The 22,018-nt window shown below is 38.1% G+C and overlaps 1 protein-coding gene and 1 non-coding gene across 2 annotated transcripts in view; one reads left to right on the top strand and one right to left on the bottom strand.

The window, feature by feature from the left end:
- ILRUN (inflammation and lipid regulator with UBA-like and NBR1-like domains) overlaps window positions 1-22,018 on the top strand; it is a 96,605-nt gene that overhangs the window by 49,563 nt on the left and 25,024 nt on the right. The window lies entirely within an intron of this gene.
- On the bottom strand, window positions 21,780-21,883 carry LOC144224100 (U6 spliceosomal RNA). Its single transcript, XR_013332909.1, has one exon. It is a non-coding gene; the product is annotated as a U6 spliceosomal RNA (small nuclear RNA).

Below are 22,018 nucleotides of genomic sequence, written 5' to 3' on the forward strand. Positions count from 1 at the left end.
GCCAAAGCCGATGCTTAACCGACTGAGCCGCTCAGACACCCCTAGATGGGCTTCTCTAGAAAGAATCCATTCTCTTTATTTTTATAATAACATGTTTCAGTTAATTCCTCTTCCTCAAAAGGGCTTTTTGCTATATTTAATAATTTATAAAGTAGATCCCCTTTCCCGATTTTAGATTGGTTGTGCTCTCCCAGAGTCTCTCCAGAGAGGTGCTCTTGGCATGTTGTGTGGACAGTTCTTCATTATGTGGGGCATGTTTATACGACCCTTGGCCCTCTCTCACTAAATACCTTAGTTTTGCGTATTCATCTTTACCAGCAACCTCCTTCTGCCACGCACGTTTCTAACTCCCTTGGTCGAGTACCACTAAGTATCTGATTCCTGGCAGATTTGTTTTCAAGCCCAAACCTTTTCTTTTATCTTCTTTTTACAGATTTTTGCTTCTTAGATAAAAGCCACCTGTTGTCAATACCTGCTATATGTTAGGCATTTTACTGGGCTGTGTACCTATAAATCACCTTATAAGGGAAGTATGAGCTACATTTTATGGCAAGGAAACTGAAGACTAGAGATAATTAATAATTTGGGGTTCAGTGAAAGTTATAAATTATAGTTATAAATTAAGAAAAGTAGTTTTATGATCTTTGTTAATTAATTTAGCTCTCACTACTGCATAGGATTCACGAAGACACTTTGGCTCCAGGGTGTTGATTTCTTGTCAAGGTTTAGGGAAGATGGGGTTTATAGTCGCCACATCTTCTCCACATTTCCAGAGTGAGTTGGGAACGAGGTGTGGGGGGGTAATATTGGTGGGGCGGTTCTTAGGTAGTTGGGTAAATACCAGTTTATCAGTTGCTCAAGAAGTTTCTGCCTGCTAGGAGATGCACAGTTCTTATAGGACACTTGACTCTTGGGAAGCAGTGAGCAGCGTGAGGGGTTGTCACCATTTTAGTCTTGATACCAACAGTAACACGTTTCTCTCCTCCTAATCGAGTGCCCTCTTCCAGAATTCCATAAGAGAGATTTGCCCCTGCACTGTGATGGTTCCTTGTAAATTAGAGGTGTTCTAGTTGTTAGTAAGCTAAGATGAAGTACTGGTGTGGTCATCACGTGCTGATGAAGATTTCTATCACTTGAAGTAGCTCCTCTTGTTAAATAGTTCACATGGGTCCCTGGGGACATTGCACATGTGCATTAAATACTCAGACATAATTCATTTAGTTTCTCAGAGGTTAGGAATGGAACATCCCTTATTAAGCTCCTAAACCATAAATGACCCATGTATTAGGAAGTATATTGGGTGCTCTCTATAAACCACACTGTTTATTTCTTAAAACCTTGTTAACTGCTTCTTCCACCTCCTCCTATTATGGAATGTCCTTCCTAGCCAGGTGATGCGGGATTGTCCCTCCTCATTCTTCTCCTACATTTTAACTGATCAGTGTTATAAAAGAAGCTCTGATTTTATACAAACTTCTATATTCCACACTGTGTCTTCTATCTAGATGCTTCTCTCGGCATTTCTGCTAGTTCTCTTGCCCTTTTGCGTGTTGAACACACCTTTTTTTGTTTGTTTTAATGAAGAATAATTAACATGCCAGTATTGTTTTAGTTTCAAGTATGCGACATAGTGATTTCATATTTATATACAGTTGCCATATATTTTTATACTGTTATTTCTTTGTATCTATGCATCTGGTTTTGTTTGGTAAATTGTTTTGTTTTTTAGATTCCACATATAAATGAAATCCTATGATACTTGTCTTTGACTTATTTCACTTAGCATAGTACCCTCTAGGTCCGTCCATGTTGTCATAAATGGCAAGATTTTATTCTTTTTTATGGCTGAGTAATATTCATTGTATGTATATGCCACACCTCCATTATCCATTCATCTATTGATCAACATTTAGGTTGCTTGCATATCTTGACTATTATAAATAATGCTGTGATGAACATAGGGGTACATATGTCTTTTCAAATTAGTTTTTATTTGTTTTTTTATGAATACCTGCTGGGTTGTATGGGAGTTCTATTTTTAATTTTTTGAAGAAACTCCATGCTGTTTGCCAGAGTGGCTGCATCAGTATACACCAGCAGTGTATAAGGGTTCCTTATTCTCCACATCCTCATTAAAACTTGGTATTTCTGGGGGCAGAAATTTCTACAGGCTGTAGAGCATGTGATTCTTGATCTTGGGGTTGTGAGTTCAAGCCCTGTGTTGGGCATGGAGCCTACCTTAAAAGATAAAACAAAACAAAAACTTGATATTTCTTGTCTTTTTGATAATAGCCATTCCTACAGGTGTGTGTGGTATTATATTATGGTTTTAATTTGCACTTTCCTGATGGTTGGTGATCTCAAGCATCTTTTCATGTTGGCCACCTGGATGTCTTCTTTGGAGAAATGTCTATTTAGTTGACTTTACTTTTAGAACCTCTCTCTTTTATATGTTGGACTCAAAAGGTTCTCATTTGCTTCCAGAAGATCCTTAATAAGGCACTGTTTCAGTTCTGGTCTTTAGAATTCTGCACTATCAGAAAAATGAGGGGTGCCTGGGTGGCTCATTTGGTTAAGTGTCTGACTCTTGATTTTGGCTCAGGTCATGATCTCATGGTTTGTGAGATTGAGCCCCATGTGGGATTCTCTGTCTCTCTCTCTGTCTCCTCCTCGCCCTGCCTCTAATGTTAAAAAAAATTTTTTTTAAAGAAATATGAGCAGCCTTTGAAAACAACAGATTTCTTTTTTGATAAAGAGGTGCCTGGGTGGCTCAGTAGGTTGAGCATCCAGCTTCAGCTCAGGTCATCATCTCGTGGTTCGTGGGTTCAAGCCCCGCGTCGAGCTCTGTGCTGATAGCTAGCTCAGANGCTAGCCTAAGCTGAATGTGACTTGTATGAGAAATGTTCTTATTCTTAGAAAGGACATTTCAAAATGTAAATGAGATCTAAAGTCTTTAAATATCTTTATGTTTAAGGTTCATGTTAAGTCTATAAGGTGATGTGCTATTTCAGCTTCAGAGAAGGAAGCCTGCTGTTGGTAGTAGTGCCTCACAAGATGGAGTAATTATTTGTGTCTGGGTAGTTCTACATGAGTCAAAGGCAATGTGAAATGACTGTACTGTTCAGATTAACTTCTAAAATGTACATATGTGGGTCATGAACCTCTATGGAACATAGAAAAATGAAGAAATAAAATGAAACAGTGACCCATAAAGGACAGTAAATAAAATATATGCATGTCTAAGTATGAAGCATTAAATGTAACTAGTTTGAAATTCAACTGCAAGTAGTTTTAATGTGTGCTGTTAGTGCTAACAGTTTGCTTCATAATTAGTTTTATTGTTTCTCTGTAGGCCTAATATGTATATGTAAGGATTTGGCATAAGGGCAAAAATATAATTTGAAAGCAGCATCTTTTTTTCTTATGGTAGGTAAAGCCCATTTGTTACCAGAAACTTCTCTAATCTGGAGTTAGTTTCTAAGGATTCTAAATCTGGGGATTGACAGTTCCTTAAAAATGTTTTTAACCAGGGGCGCCAGGTGGCTCAGTCAGTTAAGCATGCCACTCTAGATTTCAGCTCAAGAAGTTCTCGCAATTCATGAGATCTAATCCTGCGTCAGGCTCCATGTGCTGACAGCATGGAGCCTGCTTGGGAATCTCTGTCTGTCTGTCTCTCTCTCACATACACACACACACACACACACACACACACTCTCTCTCTCTCTCTCTCAAATGAGTAAACATTAAAAAAAGTTTTTAACCAAATCTAATTCTTATTGAAATATTAATATACTTCTTGTTAAAGAGAAAAGTGGTTGCAAAGTAACTTTTATATTGATATAAAATATTTAAAAATTTTAAAGATTAAATAAGCATAATTTGCTTTTAAAAAGCTGTATATGTAATCCTTTTTTGTGTGTATGCACTGGTAAGGGATATAGCTGAGGCTGGAGCTAGTTAAAAAGTGTTTACTTAATATAGCCCTATCATAATAAAACACATAAAAGCTGCACTTCTTTGATTCTTAGGTGACAGTAATTTTCATATTACCTTCTTTTGCAAGGGGAGGGGTAGAGCCATTACATTAAATGAACACATTTAATTATATATATTGATTTCAGAAATAATAAAAATGAGGAAAAAAGAAAAATGAAGAAGATACAGTACATTTCTCCTTCACAAAAAATGTTTACATATATGCTGAAATTGATTCACCTGAGAAATTCTTAAGGTTTTACTGAATTGTTGTCTGATGGAAATTCTTATTAAGTGCCATTGTATATGCTTTCACCTGAATCAGGCCAGATCATATCTCTTATAAAAGTAAGGAAGCAAGCATAATTGCTTTCCATTCAAATCATGGTGAATACTTAATTTGTCAGTATGTGCTATAAACCTGCTGAAAATTGTGTGGTTATTTTTTAGCAGAATGATGATTAGTGTTTAAAGTGATCAGTGTATTGGTCTCAAGCTTTATCTGATATCTTTTTCACATGCAGTTTATATTCTTTATTACTGCTCAGAATGTAGCCATTACTTTATTTTTAGAAGCCTCCCATTAGTCTTGTAGTTAAAGGTGGAAATCTGTGAAGAGGATGGATGGCTCCTTACTGAAAAGCAAATTGCATTCTGTTCTTGTAATGATGCTTTGACACTAGCTACATAATACTCGAATGGGTTTTTCCTTGAAATGGCAAAGATATTTATCACTTAGAAATTAGTTCATTCTAGAAAAAAATACTTTTTTTAAAGCTCTCTCCATTTTTATTTTTCTCCTTTTATCTTTAAGACCTTATGCTTCCCTTTATTTACAAAGAGAATGTCAATGTTGGACATTTGGGCTCTAGAAAAGGAATGCTGTGTGAGCCTGTTAACCCCTGGATTTTGCTTTGTAGCGATTAGTGTCCTTCCACTTCCCTCTTGTTTTCTAAGAGTTTTGGCTTATACTTTGTTTTGAGATGGCCTTGAGAGCAATTGATTTTTTTTTTCAATGAGAAAATGACAGTCTCTTTAATATATGGTTTTTTTTTTTTTAGTTTTACAAATAGTTTATTGTCAAATTAGTTTCCACATAACACCCAGTGCTCATCCCCACAAGTGCCCTCCTCCATGCCCATCCCCCCTCCCCCCCACATCCATCAGTCCTCAGTTTTTGTCAGCATTCAAGAGTCTCTCATGGTTTGCCTCTCTCCCTTTCCCCCACCATTTTCCCCCTTCTTCTCCCCCTTGTTCCTCAGTTAAGTTCCTCCTAATCCTCCTATACGTGCAGACATATGATATTTGTCCTTCTCTGCCTGACTTATTTCGCTCAGCATAACACCCTCAAGGTCCATCCATGTTGCTACACATGGCCAGATTTCATTGTTTCTCATTGCCATGTAGTATTCCATGGTATAGATAAACCACATCTTCTTGATCCGTTCGCCTGTTGATGGACACTTAGGCTCTTTCCATGCTTTAGCTATTGTTGAGAGTGCTGCTATGAACATTGGGGTACATGTGAGAGCAATTGAATTCTAGAGTGGGTTAGGCTGTGGTTTAGTAGCCACTTCAAAGGAATTTTTCCTTTTTAGTTTTAGTTTCTTTTTTATGTTTAGAAATCAAAAGTGATTAAGAAAGCAGATCCTACTTCTGACCTAAGTCTTACTTGAGGACTTTAAAAAATCTTTAATGATACATTTTATGTTAATCACTATAGCCAAAGTATGATCATTTGAATATTAGGCTGTAGCCACATTTCAGGTAATCAGTAGCTACATGTGGCCTCATTGGACAGCACAACTCTGTAAACTCTAAAGTGTTGTATTTTTTCTTGTTTAAGAAATTATATAGAATTGCTGGTGGTCATCTTTTAAGGAATTTGCCACTGAACCCATCGGAGCCTAGAATGTTCTTTTTTGGAAAATTTTGGATTACTAATTCGGTATTTTCATAGTTATAGATCTGTTCAGATTATCTATTTCATCGTGACTTTAGGTAATTTCAAGATATTGGTCCTTTTTACTAAATTGTCAAATTTTTGTGTGTAGAGTTGTTTGTAGTATTCTTTGTCATTATAATGCCTTCTGGGTCTATAGTGATTATCTCTCACTCTTGATGTTTTGTTTCCTCTCTTTTTTCTTGATAGATTTCTTAATTTATTGGTCCTTTCAGAGAACTAGCTTTTGGTTTCATTGCTTTTTCTGTTTTCAGTTACATGGATTTCTGCTCTTAATTTTATTTGTCTTTTCTGCTTGATTTGGGTTTATTTTATTCTTTTTACAGTTTCTTAAGATGGAAGCTGAGGTTGACTTGAGACCTTTCTTTTCTAATGTAGGTGTTTAGTATTATTTTCTTAGCCCGTTCAGGCTGCTGTAACAAACTATTAGAGATTAGGTGCTGGGGCACCTGGGTGGCTCAGTCGGTTGAGCATCCGACTCATGATACTGGGTAAGGTTGTAGTGGTCATGGGATCGAGCCCTGTGCTGAATGTGGAGTCTGCTTGGAAGTCTCTCTGTCTCTTTCTCCCCTCTCCCCTGCTTGCCGTTTCCTCTCTCAAAATAAATGAACATTTAAAATTTTTAAAAAAGATTAGATGGCTTGTAGACAACAGAAATTTATCTCCCACAGTTCTACAGGGTGAGAAGTCTAAGATCAAAACTCCAGTAGATTTGGGATCTGATGAGAGACCACTTCCTAGTTCATAGTTTTCGTGTGCTCTCACATGGCAGAAGGGGTAAGGGAGCTCGCTGGGGTTGTGTGTGTGTGTGTGTGTGTGTGTGTGTGTGTGTGTGTGTGTGTGTGTGTTTAAGGCAGTAATCCCATTCTTGAGACCTCATGACCTAAGGCTTCACCTCCAAATACAATCACATGGGGATTAGGTTTCAACATAAAATTTTGGGGGTTGGGGCACAAACACTTAGTTTGTAGCAACTGTAAATTTCCCTCTAAGCACTACTTTTAGCTACATAGCACAAATTTTGAAATACTGTATTTTTACTTTCACTCAGTTGAAAATATTTTCTAATTTCCTTTGAGACTTTGACCCATGGATTAAATAGAAGTGTGTCGTTAAATTTCCAAGTGTTTGGTGATTTTTCTGTTACCTTGGTTTATTAAAAAAAAATTTAATGTTTATTTATGAGAGAGAGAGACAGAGTGCTAGTGGGGGAGGGACAGAGAGAGAGGGAGACAGAATCCAAAGCAGGCTCCAGGCTCTGGGCCGTCATGTCAGCACAGAGCCTGAGGCGGGACTTGAGCCCATGAACCGCAAGATGGTGACCTGAGCCGAAGTTGGATGTTTAACTGATTGAGCCACCCAGGCGCCCCCTGTTGTCTTGTTTAATCGTTTCTAGTTTCGTTCCATTATGGTCAGAGAGCACGGTTTATGATTTTGGTTCTTTTAAATTTGTTAAGATGTTTTTGGTCAAGAAGATCTTATCTGTCTTGTTGGTGAATATTTCATGTGTACTTCAAAAGAAGAAACATCATTTTTCCCCCAGTCTGATAATCTCTGTCTTCTAATTGGTATGTTTAGATTATGCAAATTTAATGTAATTATTTATATATTTGAATACAGTTAAGCCATATTACTTGTTTTCTGTTTGTTCTCTTAATTAAGGGACTTTTAAGTCCCATTACAGTGCTAAACTTACTAGTTATTTGTGACTAAATTCTCTTAAAAGTGTATTTGTTCTGACAATAAAAGAAATAGAAAACATAGAAAATACAAAAAATATAAAGAACTAAGTAAAACATTTACTCTTCTATATAAACACTGTTAATGTATGTGTACAAATATTAAAAACAACAGTTTTTATTTTTCAAATTTATTATGTTTAGTTGCATAGCCTACTTTTTTTCCCCTACTCACTAATATCTTAGGATCTTTTTCCCTGTTACTAAATTCTTTCAGAAACATAATAGTTGAATACCATTCCATTGGATTACTATAACCAAATATTTGTAGATAATTTTTTAAAATTGAGGTAGAATTATAAAGTGTACAACTCTGTGACATTTAGTACATTCACAGTATTGTGCAGTCATCCATTATTTAATTCCAGCACATTTTTATCACCGCAAAAGGAAACCCTGTACCCATTAAGCAATTACACCCTATTGTCATAGGCTCTGGCAACCACTAATGTGCTTTCTGCCTCTATGAGTCCTTAATTCTTTTTGCTGACATCGGGCAAAGTATATAAATAATGATCAAATAATAAATGTATTAGCCAGCCATCTGAGAAATAGAATCTGGGCTGCTTGCTAAGAGTGAACAAACAAGCAATAACTTATTTGGCTTACAAATTCATATATATATGTGTGTGTATATATATATATATACTTTTTTTTTTTTCTCTAATAAAATAGAGCAGTAGAGTAGGAGGATGAGCTCTGAAGTCATACCATCTGGGTTTGATCTCTAGTTCAATAGTAATCAGCAATGTGACCTTTAGGAAATTATTTAATCGTTTAGTGACTCTAGTTTTTTAATCTACAAGGAAAACAGTACCTACATCATAGGGTTTTAAGGGAATTAGAAGAGTTAATCCACATAAGAATTTACAGGACAGCATCTGTCATAATAAGCACTGATTGTTAGATGTTATTATTTTAGTATTATTATTATTATTAAAAGATATGACTATATTGTGAAACCCTGTGCAGTAATCATTCCTCAGCTGTTAACTTGTTGTGTATTAACTTCTTAGTAAAGTTTCCTTAAAGCTTTTGTCCCCTCATATATCCCAATGATCTGGGGGGTTTTTTTTTTGGATTCCTAGTGGGATCTTGAGGATGGAGTGAAATATTATAGATCCTAAAACCAGAAAGGTGTTGAACATCTGTGTGGAGTACCCAAGGCAAAAGAATATTCAGCTTAATGTGAAGAAAGTCCTAAAATCTATAATCTAAGCTTCCACCTTAGGAAATTAGAAAATGAAAAGGAAATTAAATCTGAAGTAACCAGAAGAAGAGAAATAATAAAAATTAGAGCAGAAATCAATGAAATTGTAAATAGAAAATCAGTAGAGAAAATCAGGAAAACCAAAAGCTGAGTCTTTGAAAAGATCAATTAAATCAGTAAGCCTCTAGACAGGCCATCTAAGAAAAAAAGGGAAAAGACCCAAGTTACTAAAATAAGAAATGAAAGAAGGGACATTACTACAGATCCCATGGACACTAAACAGCTAATAAAAGCATATTATGAGCAGCTCTGTGCCTAGATATAAATGTACCAGTTCCTTGAAAGATACAGTCTGCCAAAGCTTACACCAGAAGAAATAGGAAACGTGAATAAGCCTTTATGTATTAAAGGCATTAAATCAGTAACCTTACAAAACAGAAAGAACCAAGCTTAGATGAGTTTACTGATGAATTCTACTAAACACTTGTGAAATAAATTATACTTTTCTAGAATGTCTTCCAGAAGATAGAAGCAGAGGGAACATTTCCTAACTCATTCTATGAGACTAACATTATTCTAACACCAAAACCAAAGCTATTATAAGGGAAAACCATAGACCATTATCTCTCATGAACATAGATGCTAATATTCTTAACAAAATAATAGCAAACCCAATCCAAATGTACAAAAATAAGTATACATACCATCACCAAGAGGAATTTATACCAGATATACAAGACTGGTCCACCATTTAAAAATCATTGGGGCACCTGGGTGGCTCAGTCGGTTGAGCATCTGACTTTGGCTCAGGTCATGATCACACAGTTTGTAGGTTTGAGCCCCGCATTGGGCACTGTGCTGACAACTCAGAGCCTGGAGCCTGCTTCAGATTGTGTCTCCCTTTCTCTTTGCCCCTCCCCTGCTCATGCTCCATCTGTCTTTCAAAAATAAATAAACATTAAAATTTTCTTTTAAAAATAAGTAAATGTAATCAATCCATCACCTCAGTAGGCTAAGAAGAAAAATCAAATGTTTGTATCAATAGATGCAGGAAAAACCATTTGTCAAAATTCATGATTAAACTTAGGAAAACTAGGAATAGAGGAGAATTTCCTCTATTTGATAACAAACATGTACAAAAATCCTTCAGCTAACAGTATAATGGTGAGAAATTAGAAACTTCTCTTAAGATCAGAAATAAGGCAATAAAAAGGCCACTGCTTCTCAGCACCATACTGGAAGTTCTAGCTAACATAAGACAGTTAAAGGAAATAAGGTATATAGATTGGGAATAAAGAGATGAAACTGTACTTTTTTGCAGATGACATGATTATGTAGATAATCTGAAAAAAGTGACAACTCCTGGAACTAATAAGCAGTTATAACAAGGTTGCAAGATACAAAATTAATATGTAAAAGTCAATTAATATCCTGTATACTAGCAGTAAACAACTTGAATTTGAAATTAAAGGGGCACGTGGGTAGCTCAGTTGGTTGAGCGTCTGACTTCAGCTCAGGTCATGACCTATCTCACAATTCGGTTTGTGAGTTCGATCTCTGCAGACATTACTGTTTGTTAGCATCCTCCCAAAATGAAATACCTATGTATAAATCAGTCATAGTATGAACAAGATTAATATGAGGAAAACAACACAGCTCTGATGAAAGAAATTGAAGAACTAAGTAAGTAAGGAGGTTTTCTATGTTCATGGATAGGAAGGCAATATTGTCAAGATTTAATTTTAATTTCTTTAAAGCTATGGTAATTAAGACCATGTGGTATTGGTGAAAGAATAAACAAATAGATCAATAGAACAGAATAGAGAGTCCAGAAAAGGACACAAATATAGTTGTCTAATCTTTGACAAAGAAGGAGACAATACACTGGAGAAAAGATAGTCTTTCCAACAGTTGGTACTGGATCAAGTAGATACCTAAGTGCAAAGAAATGAATCCAGATACAGACCTTATATCCTTTGAAAAAGTTAACTCAAAATGGGTCATAAACCTAAATGTAAAATAGACATCGCACCAAAGAAGATACACAGATAGCAAGTAAGTTTATGAAAAGATGTTCGTTATCATGTCATCAGAGTTAAAGTTAAATTAAAACAGGTTACCACTATCCACCTGTGAGAATGCCCCAAATCCAGAACGTTGACAACATCAAGTGCTGGTGAGGATGTGGGGCCACAGGAACTCTCATTTATGGGTGTGAGTGGGAATGCAAAATGGTACAGTCACTTAAGACAGTTTGGCAGTTTCTTACAAAACTAAAAAACTCTTGCTGTGTTTATAATTGTTTTATTCTTAATTGCAAAAACTTGGAAGCAACCAAGATGTCCAGCAGTAGGTAAATGGGTAGATAAACAATGGTACATCCAGATAATGGAATAATTCCCAGCACTAAAAAGAAATGAGTGTTCAATCCATGAAAAGGCATGGAGGAACCTTAAATGCATGTATCTAAGTGAAAGAAGCCAATCTGAGAAAGGTACATTCTGTACAGTTCTCTCTTTTTTTTAAATCTTTATTTATTTTTGAGAGAGAGAGACAGAGTGTGAGCAGGGGAGGGGCATAGGGAGAAGGAGACTGAATCTGAGGCAAGCTCCAGGCTCTGAGCTGTCAACACAGAGCCTAACATGAGGCTCAAATTCACCAAGCTGAAGTCAGACGCTTAATCGACTGAGCCACCCAGGTGCCCCAACATTCTGTATGATTCTTATGTGACATTCTGGAGAAAGCAAAACTGGAGACATTAAAAAGATCAGTGATTGTCAGGGGTTGGGGGCAGGAGGGATGAATAGGCAGAACACAGAGGTTTTTTTAGGGCAGTGAAATTATTCTATATGATACCATAGTGGTAGATACTTGTCTACCTTATATACTTGATAAATGTATATAAATATACATTTCTCAAAACCCATAGAGGGCTGCTTGGGTGGCTCAGTCAGTTAAGCATCTGACTTCGGCTCAGATTATGATCTCACAGTCTGTGAGTTCCAGCCCCGCATTGGTCTCTGTGCTGACAACTTGGAGCCTGTAGCCTGCTTGGGATTCTGTGTCTCCCTGTCTCTGCCCCTTCCCCACTCACACTCTGCCTTTCTCTCAGAAACAAACAAACATTAAAAAAATGTAAAAAACAAAAAACAAAAAACAAAACCCCAACATAGAATGTACAAGACCAAGAGTGAACCCAATATAAAGTATGGATTTGGGTCATAATGAAGTGTCTGTGTGGGTTCACTGATTATAGCAAATAAATCACTTTGGTGTGGGATGTTGATAGCGGAGGAGGTTCTACATATGTGGAAGCAGAATATACATGTATCTTCTCAGTTTTGCTGAGAACCTAAAAACTGCTCTAGAAATGAAGTCTTTTTTTAAATATATTTTTTAATGTTTTATTTATTTCTGGCAGAGAGAGAGAAAGAGACAGCGTGAGAGGGGAGGGTCAGAGAGAGAGGGAGACACAGAATCCAAAACAGTCTCCAGGCTCTGAGCTGTCAGCACAGTGCTGGACATGGGGCTTGAACCCACAAACTTTGAGATCATGACCTGAGCCGAAGTCGGATGCTTAACCGACTGAGCCACCCAGGCGCCCCACTTATTTTTTAAATATTTTTTTAAATGAAATAAAGTCTTAAAAAGTAATAAAGTCTACTAAAAATGCTTCTCTTCAATTATAAACGTTAGAAAATAACTTTCTAGGGTCACCTGGGTAGCTCAGTCAATTGAGCATCCAGCTTTAGCTCAGGTCATGATCTCACGGTTTATGGGTTCAAGCCCCGCTTTGAGCTCTGTGCTGACAGCTCAGAGCCGGGATCCTGCTTCAGATTCTGTGTCTCCCTTCCTCTGCCCTTCCCCTGCTCACTCATGCTCTCTCTCTCTCTATCTTAAAAATAAACATTATTAAAAAAAAAAAGAAGAAAAGAAAATAACTTACTAGGTCAAGTGATCTAGAAGGGCTTTCCCTAATCTGCAGTATTTTAACTAAATAGATTCAGATTGGTAACGGGGGAGAAGGTTCTGCATTTTTAGTGCAGTAAATAAGCATAAACTCTGGTGGAGTGTGACTTGTGCAGTGTGGCATGAGTGAGGGTTCTGTGTGGGAAGGATTGGGAGATGGAATGGAGGTGATAGTGCTCTGAGGAATGTTTACACCACTGAGTCATCTGGAAGAGAGATGGGTAGCAGACTATGAGGGCCCAGACTAAGAGGCCCATGAGGGGCATTTGTGAATTCTGTGCACCTCAGATGTGAGTGAGTGGTGAGACTGACTTTCTTTGGTAGGACTGAGAAGTCCAGATGGCCATGAGTGAGCCCTGTGATCCTGTGTTTGTGGAGTTGCTAGACCTACATTAGTTTAGGGATGACTACTCATTCATTTCTCCAAAGCTCTGTGCCCAGATTCGAGCCAGGAAGATAATTTGGCCGAGTAAGAGTGTAGTGGAAATGGAGAGGAAAGGGTACTTGTGCAAGTTGTGTAAGACCAAAGAAATGAAGAAAATGAAAAATGGATTAGGGAGAGAATGAAGAAACCTTTAGGAGGTTCTGCTTTGTCACTCACTGCCTTTGACTCTGACTTCTCAGGGACTGTGGTGTCTGTAATGTAATTCTTTTTGGAGAGAATGTTGAGAGGGGGAGGGGTTTTGTTTTGCTAATTCTTGCATTGGTCCAGCTTGGATGGTGATGTTGACTTGCAGCAGTTTCTCTGAAGCCAGAAACAAAGCCTGTCCTCTTTTAGAAGTAGGGGGAAGGGAGTGCGGAGTTAATGTAGTGCATTACTAGATCTCTAGGACAGAAAAGCTTTCACCAGGAATAACTAATTACCATCCGTAATGCTATTTTATACTTTCTGTCCATACTCCTCTCAAAGATGACATTTAAATTTTTAAAAAAGACAAATAGGGCCCCTGTCTTGTTGATAGCTTTTAAGATTCAAAACATACATAGTAGCTGTAAAAGGTATCAGATTCCTAAGTTAAACTTCACCTTAGAAGTATGCGTACCAAAGGAGCAGTCTTTTTTATTTTTATTTTTAGATGTGTAAATTTGAATTTGGTAAATTAGTTGATAGTCTAAAATTTGACTTTTTGGTTGTTGAACTAAATACTTGGAGGTACTTCTCAAATACTCTATTTTAAATTATCCTTTGATGAAAATACTGTAGATGTCAGCAAGTACCAAGTTGTATCCCAGTCAGACTGGTTGAGAAATTCAGGAGTAGTAGTGAAAGAAAAAGAATACCAGCCATCTTTCTACTCGTTTACATATAGAATGGATAGTATTTAAATATTAAGTCCTTCTATCTAAGTTTTTCTTTAAATAGGCTCCATGCCCAGCACGAGCCCAGTGTGAGGCTCGAACTCATGACCCTGAGATCAAGACCTGAGCCGAGAACAAGAGTCAGATGCTTAACTGATTGAGCCACCCAGCCACCCCTCCAGTGTTCTTTTTAAGTGCTTTTCAACATAACTGCCAAAATGATTGTGAAGATGTCAGCTTAACCTGTGTATTTTTATGCCAGTTGCAAGAGTTTGGCTATTTATGTGCTCATAGCTATAGTTTTAATTCCCTACAGTATTCTTAAGCATGGTTGTATTTTAAATTTTACTGCTTATTTATCAAAGTAATCTCTACATCCAGTGTGGGGCTCAAACTCACAACCTTAGGATCAGGAGTCACATGTTCTACCGACTGGGCCAGCTAGTCACCCCTACTTTTGATCTCAGCTTTCATGGGATCGAACCCCACATCAGGCCCTGTGCTGACAGCTCAGAGCCTACTTGGGATTTTCTCTCTGCCCCTGCTCTGTGCTTTTGCCTGTTCTCTCTCTCAAAATAATATTTTTTAAAAATAATAAAATTTAAGTTAATATTTTAACTTGCTTCAATGTACTTGCAATCTATATTAATTTTCTGTAGTTGTGCTGTTACCCACTCAGATTATACTTTATAAGTAGGCTATAGAAATTGAAATAATGAGGATGTTAGTATTTCCATCTTTTCTGTCAGAAATAGTTGTCTCCGTAAGTATTATCTGTTTGCTGATTGGTGAAGCACTCAGAACTGACCGGCAGTGGGAGTGCTGCATGGTGTTATAGATAAGCACTAGATTAGGATTAAAAAGAGCTGACTTCTGTTTCTGTTTTTGATTCTGCCACATAATATATTAATGATTGACCTTGAGCAACTAACTTAAAGTTACTGGGCCTCAGGGTATTGTTTGTTTTAATTGTGGTGAGATACACATAACAAAATTTACCATCTTAACCATGTTTAAGTTCAGTGGCATTAAGTACTTATTACACAGTCATCATTACCATCTGTCTCCAGAATTCTTTTTATCTTGCAGAACTGAAACTCTGTACCCGTTAAATAATAACTTCTCATTTCTCTCTCTGTCTCCAATCCTTGACATCACCACTGTACTTTCTGTCTCTGTGAATTTGACTCTTCTAGTACCTCATATAAGTGATGTCATACAGTATGAAAGTATTCATCTTTTTGTGGCTGGCTTATTTCACTTAGCATAATGTCCTGACGGTTCATCCCAGTTGTAGCATGTATCAGAATTTCTTTCCCTTTTAAGGTTGAGTAATAATCAGTTGTATGTATATATCACACTTTTAGATCTATTCATGTGTCTTTGGACACTTGGATTGCTTCCATCTTTTGCTCTTATGAATAATGCTGCTATGAACATGGATATAGACATATTTCTTTGAGAGCCTACTTTTAGTTCTTTTGGGTATAGACTTACAAGTGGAATTGCTGGACCAGATGGCAGTTGTATTTTTAATTTTTTGAAGAACTGCCACACTGTTTTCCATAATGGTCTCACCATTTTACGCTCGCACCAACAGGTCACAGGGGTTTCAGTTTTTCCACATCCTTGCCAACACTTGTTATTTTATTTTCTGTTTTTTGATAGTAGCCATCCTAATGGGTGTAAGGTGTTGTGAGTTTTGATTTGCATTTCCCTAATGATAGGTGGTGTTGAGCATCTTTTCATGGCTTGTTGGCTATTCAGCTTGTCTGTTCAAGTTATTTTTTTAAATCAGGTTTTGGGGTTTTTTTAGATAAGAGTTCTTTATATATTCTGGGTATTAACCCCTTATCAGATACATGATTTTCACATTCTTTCTCTGTGGGTTGTCTTTTCACTCTGTTAGTTGTGTCTTTTGATGCACAAAAGTTTTTTTTTAATTTTTTAATGTTTATTTTTGAGAGAGAGAGCATGAGTGGGGGAGGAGCAGAGAGAAAGGGAGACACAGAATCTGAAGTAGGCTCCAGGCTCTGAGCTGTCAGCACAGAGCCGGACGCAGGGCTCAAACCCATGAACCGTGAGATCTTGACCTGAGCCAAGGTCGGTGCTTAAACAACCTAGCCACTCAGGTGCCCCTGATAACACAAAGGTTTTAATTTTGATATAGTCCAATTTATTTTTTCTTTGGTTGCATGTGCTTTTTGTGTTATATCCAAGAAATCATTTCCAAATCAGTGTCATGAAGCTTTCCCTCTATATTTTTAAGAGTTTTATACTTTAAGCTGTTATGTTTAGGTCTTTGTCCTTTTATTTTATTTTATTTTTTAACGTTGATTTAGTTTTGAGAGAGAGACAGAGGGTGAGTGGGGGAGGGGCAGAGAGACAGGAAGACACAGAACTCGAAGCAGGCTTCACCTTCTGGGTTGTCAGCGCAGAGCCTGATGCAGGGCTCAAACCCATGAACTGTGAGATCATGACCTGACCTGAAGTTGGATGCTTAACTCACTGAGCCACACAGGTGCCCCAGATCTGTTTTTTGTTTTTTTTTTTTTAAAGCTGTATTAAGTAATCTCTGTACCCTACGTGGGGCTTAAATTCACAACCCCAAGATCAAGAGCTTCATGCTCCTCTGACTGAGCTAGCCAGGCACTCGGGTCTTTGATCTATTTTGAGTCAATTCTTAAACATAGTGTGCAGGTAAAGTTCCAACTTTATTCTTTTCTATAGGATATTCAGTTTGACCATGATAGGATATTTAACAGTGCTTGTTGAAAAGACTGTCCCTTTTCTTTTAAAAAAATTTTTTTAACATTTTAATTTTATTTTTGAGAGCAAGAAAGAGTGTGAATGGGGTAGGAGCATAGAGAGAGGGGGAGACACAATTCAAAGCAGGCTCCAGGCTCTGAGCAGTCAGCACAGAGCCTGAGGTGGGGCTCAAGCCCACAAACTGTGAGACTATGACCTGAGCCGAAGTTGGCGCCCAACTGACTGAGCCACCCAGGCGCCCCTGTCCTTCCCTTTGAAGTGGCCATGCCAGTCTTGTCGGAAATCATTTGACCATATATGTGAGGGTTTGTTTCTGAATTCTCTTCTCTTGATCTGTACATCTTTTTACCAGTACCACACTATTTTGATTACTGTAGTATTATAATTTTTGAAATCAGGAAGTGTGAGACTTCCAATGTCATTCTTCTTTTTTCAAAATTGTTTTGAGAGCAATCAAAGGGTTCAAGTAACGACTGCCTGATCCCTCTATTGCTGAGGTCCCCCTTATCAAGCAACCTGTAGCCTAATGGTTTCATTCATTGATGATTATTGCCTGAATCATTTCACCAGGGGTTACAAAGTGATTATTTCTTCCACCTACATTAGCTGGAGTAGTTCTGGGATAATAAGAAAAATTTTCTTCGTCAACAGTGATATCTTGCAGTTCAATTTTACAATCAGGCTAGATTCTGTGCTTGATTCTTTACCTTTTAATTGCCAATTTTTAGAGGAAGGAGTTGGTGTTCTAGTTGCTTTCAGTGAAACTAATGAATGAGGAGGAAAAGTTAAAGGTCGTAAATACCCTTTTTTATACGTATTATAAACTCTTAGATTTTATATATAAAATCTGTGTTAGTTCATTGCAGTTTAGGGATCCAGGAGTCTCCTTTGTTCACACATAGACCACATGTTCTTGATGTAGGTGGTCTTCAGGGCAGTCTGCTATCAAGTAATATGATTGATTGAAAACTGGCTACTGTTTTGTGGTGTTGTCTTCCATACCCCAGGTGGTGTTCACTGACAAGCTAATGCCTGATCTTATCAAAGTAATTGATTTTTAAGTTATAGCCTTGAATGTTAGTTAACTTGCCTAAGTAAGGAGGTATTTTCTGCTTTTTGTTTACTGTCATTGTTATAGTTCTCTAGCCGTAGACCTAGCCAGTCATCAGACATTACTCTTAACATTGAGTAACTTCCAACATGGCAACACGATAAACTTTTTTTTGCTTTTTAATGCTACTTAAATGGTGCTAAGTAGTTGTGCATAGATAATTTGCTATTTGTTGTGCACCTGTCCTATGCCAGTCACCATCCTACAAAATTGATCTCCAATCCTTACTGTGTTTCCCTTTGACCTAGGTTTGTTTTGTTTTCTTTTTGTTGTTGTTGTTTGGTTGTGGTTTTTTTGGTTTTGTTTTTTTTTTTTTTTCCAGTATCTAAGACATTTCTATTTCTCAGTCACAGTTTAGGAATGATGTATTTAGAGAAGTCTCCCACTACTGCCTCCTTCAGTCAGTCCCTTCCTCCCCCTGTAGATACTCATTTTTATTTTAATTTATGGTTGATCTGATCACTGTTTCTTTTGCAAATACTAGCCAACAGATATAAATGTGACCTTTTCTTACACAAAAGTATCATAACTAAAGATCTTGATCTGCATCTTACTTTCTTCTCCCCACTTAGTAATACATTCTAGAGATCACTCTAGAAATCTTCATTTCTTTTTATGTCTGTGGAGTATCCCCTCTGGTAGAATGTCATCATTTTTCCAGCCAGTCACTATTGATGGACATTCAAGTTTTTAAAAAATTCTTGCTGTTAACATATAATGCTGTTATTTTCTTCCTCCAGTTTCTTCCCCATTTCACTGCTCTACTTCATAGCAAAAATTCCTTGGAAAATTTTCTTTCAATAATGGCTGTCTCCACCTCCTGATTTCTGGATTCATGAATTCTTTCCATCAGGCTTCTGTCCTCACCACTCCACTGAAACCCCTCTTTCCAAAACACCAGTGACCTGCATGATGCTGTATCCCATGCTTTGTTCTCACTACTCAACTTACTTGAATTGTTAGCTGCACTGGACCTGATTGATGACTCTGTCCTCCTGGAAATACTTGTGACTAGGACTCTAGAACACCATATACGTCTGTGAGGTTTTTTTTATTCCTTATTCTTTTTTGTTTTTTTAATAAGATAAGAAAGGCAGAATAGTAGGAAATTTAACAGAGAGGGGATGTTTGAAAATGAATACTCCTATTCTTTTTTTTTTTAATGTTTGCTTATTTTTGAGAGAGCACAAGTGGGGGAGGGGCAGAGTGAGAGGCGGACAGAGGATCCCAAGTTGGCTCTGTGCTGACAGCAGAGAGCCTGATGTGGGGCATGAAGTCCCAAACCAAGCCTTAATATCATGACCTGATGGATGCTCAGCTGATTGAGCCACCCAAGCGTCCCTGTGTTTTTTTATTCTTGAGGCTGTCCCTTCTCTCTTTCTTCTCGCCCTCTTATCATTGAATGAATGCATTCCTCTTTCCTGTGGTGTCAGCTGGTGGCTGGGCCAGCTGGACCCACTTCAGGGGAGAGCTGTCAGTACCAGAAGGGAAATAGGAAGGGCTGGAGTCTCTGCATCTAGAAGTTGAAGCCAAGAGGGGGAAGAGAGGAAGGCTTCTGGTTTCAAAGGTCACCTGAAACAAGCCTGGAGCCTGACACAACCAGATTTATTGATATTAAAATGGCAAGGGCAGGCACTCCAGGGGAACTGTGGAATGCCACACAAGAGGGAGGAGGGAAACCGCCTTTGTAAGGTTTGGGTTCTTGCTCACACATTCTGAGGAAGCTCTAAGGGAAATGGGAATCAATTTTGGATTTGCAGCTATTTCTGAGGCAGGATTAGAAGGGGGATTAATTAGTGTTTGAGTGCTATCTTGAGGCAGGGGCAGTTTAACAATTGGGTTTCCTCAGTAGTAGATGCTATATCAAAATGGATCTGGGGGCATCTTGGGTAAGAAAGCAGTAGTCACTCAGAAGGTTGTTACAGCATTTTATAGCTGCTACATGACCTTGGGGGAAATAATGTTTTCTGTTAACTTTGCACCTGCCTTTATCTATAAGTAAATGTCTGTACTTCCAGCCCATTTCATGGTAGGGTTATTTTTTTCCTTTTTCATTCTGAGCTGATTTCCGTCTTTTATCTTAGGTATATTTTTACTCTTTCAGTTTCAAAGCACTGATTTACTGGACTTGGGAAGTATAGATTCTTGTTTCCTATGACTGAAGCAAGGAATTAAGTACTTAAATGATCACTGTAGTCTCCCACCCCGTCTCCAAATTAAAAAGCTCATAATTTGTACATAGGAATTGATTTGGGAAAATTGTGAGGTGTAGGAATAGTTTCTTTGTTGTTGCCATTTCAGCTTTTCTTTCTGAGCCCCTCTCCCTGTTATGGGCTCCAGGGACCCTTCTCATCTCATCTCATCCCATCCAGGCTCTCGATACTCTTTCTTAGGCCCTTTTCTCTCCCCTTTGTGAACTTGACATATTGGTTGAATTGATAATGAGGTTAAGTTAGCTTAATATCTCCCTTTGAGGGGTATTTGCATTTTAAAAGGAAATTCCTGAGAATAAGGCCGAAACCAAGTAATAAGGTTCTAATGCTTTTGTGGCAGGATGGGGTGGGGAGTGAGGATGGGTTGAGAAGAGGCCCATCCTTCAGCAGTCACTCTGAGCAGCTTATGAACTGGAGCCTGGTCAGCCCTCTTCCCCCTGAGATGCTGTGGTAGGCAGTGTTTTGGTAGACATAGCGAAAGTGTATGGGCATGTGTCATGGGAGCAAGGCCCTGTGTGGAGTAAATAATGTGGAAATGGAGATCGAAGTCGAGGCTGGCGAGACAAGTGCAAGCACAACTGGAAGTGCCTCCTTTTCACAGTGGTACACAAACACTGCTGCCTTGGTAGTTCCCAGAGACAGACACAAATATGTTGAGACTTGATCATAACACTGACCTTGGAACTGCTTACTGTCTAGGAATGTTTCAGTCCATAGACTACCAGAGCTCAAACTCTCTCCTTTCAAGCCTCTGTCATGGAAGCTAGGCAGTACATATCCAGCCCTCCTATGGAGATGAAATGTGAACCCATAGCTTTAGCCCAGCAGTTTGTCTAGAGCCTGTTTACTTCTCCAGATCCAAGTTGTTTCATAATCCTCAGGGGAACTGTGACATTCCTCTTGCACTTTGAAGATGCATTGAGCTTTAGGATTTGAGTCCACAGCATCCAAACCTAGATGTGACCTCCATGGTAGTCTTCCATGACTAAAGCCAGGCCGTGTCTCCTGGTGTGACGTTCTTGTTTCATGACTCCTGGGGACAAGTACAAGATGTTTGCTCTAGGGATCAGAAGCCTACAAGATTTCAGCCCTAGCCACAGTTTGAACCATTTTGAGTATCTTTGTAAACTGAATTTGTAAAAGTCATGCTTTCTCAAGTCCCTTGCCTTTCCCTGGGGATGCCTCGACCAAGTGGAGCATACTGATGTGGCAGATTATTGCTTTCTCAGAGTACTTCTGTCTGCATCTTGTGCAGGCCAGAGGCAAGCTCTGGATGTCATTGGGCAGCTTCCGCCCAACATGCACATCAAGATGATGGCTCATTTGTATAGTTGTTGCTTTTCTCTCTGCTCGAAGACTATTAACTGGCCCTTACTGCTGTACTAAAAAGGGGTTGCAAAGAAAGAGAGACATCACACTGCATGTGAGAGTGAACTCGTGTCTAGCTGCATGGACAACCTGTTTGAAGGAGGACCTCAACATTGGCACATTACTATTAACTAAATTCCAGACTTTATTTAAATTTTTTAAAAAAAATATGGAACACTTCACGAATTTACGTGTCCTCCTTGCACAGGGGTCACATTAACTTCTCTATATCGTTCCAGTTTTAATATATGTACCGCTGAAGCGAGCAGACTTTAGTTTCTATCGGTTCTTCCACTCATGACCTCCAGAATCCAGCCTAGGATACCACATTACATGTAGTTATCTTTCAGTCACTTCTGATCTGTGACAGTTTCTCAGTCTTCTCCATATTTTTCATGACCC

The sequence above is a fragment of the Crocuta crocuta genome, unplaced genomic scaffold (assembly GCF_008692635.1).
Source record: "Crocuta crocuta isolate KB4526 unplaced genomic scaffold, BGI_CrCroc_1.0 scaffold132, whole genome shotgun sequence".
In the NCBI taxonomy this organism is placed as follows: domain Eukaryota; kingdom Metazoa; phylum Chordata; class Mammalia; order Carnivora; family Hyaenidae; genus Crocuta; species Crocuta crocuta.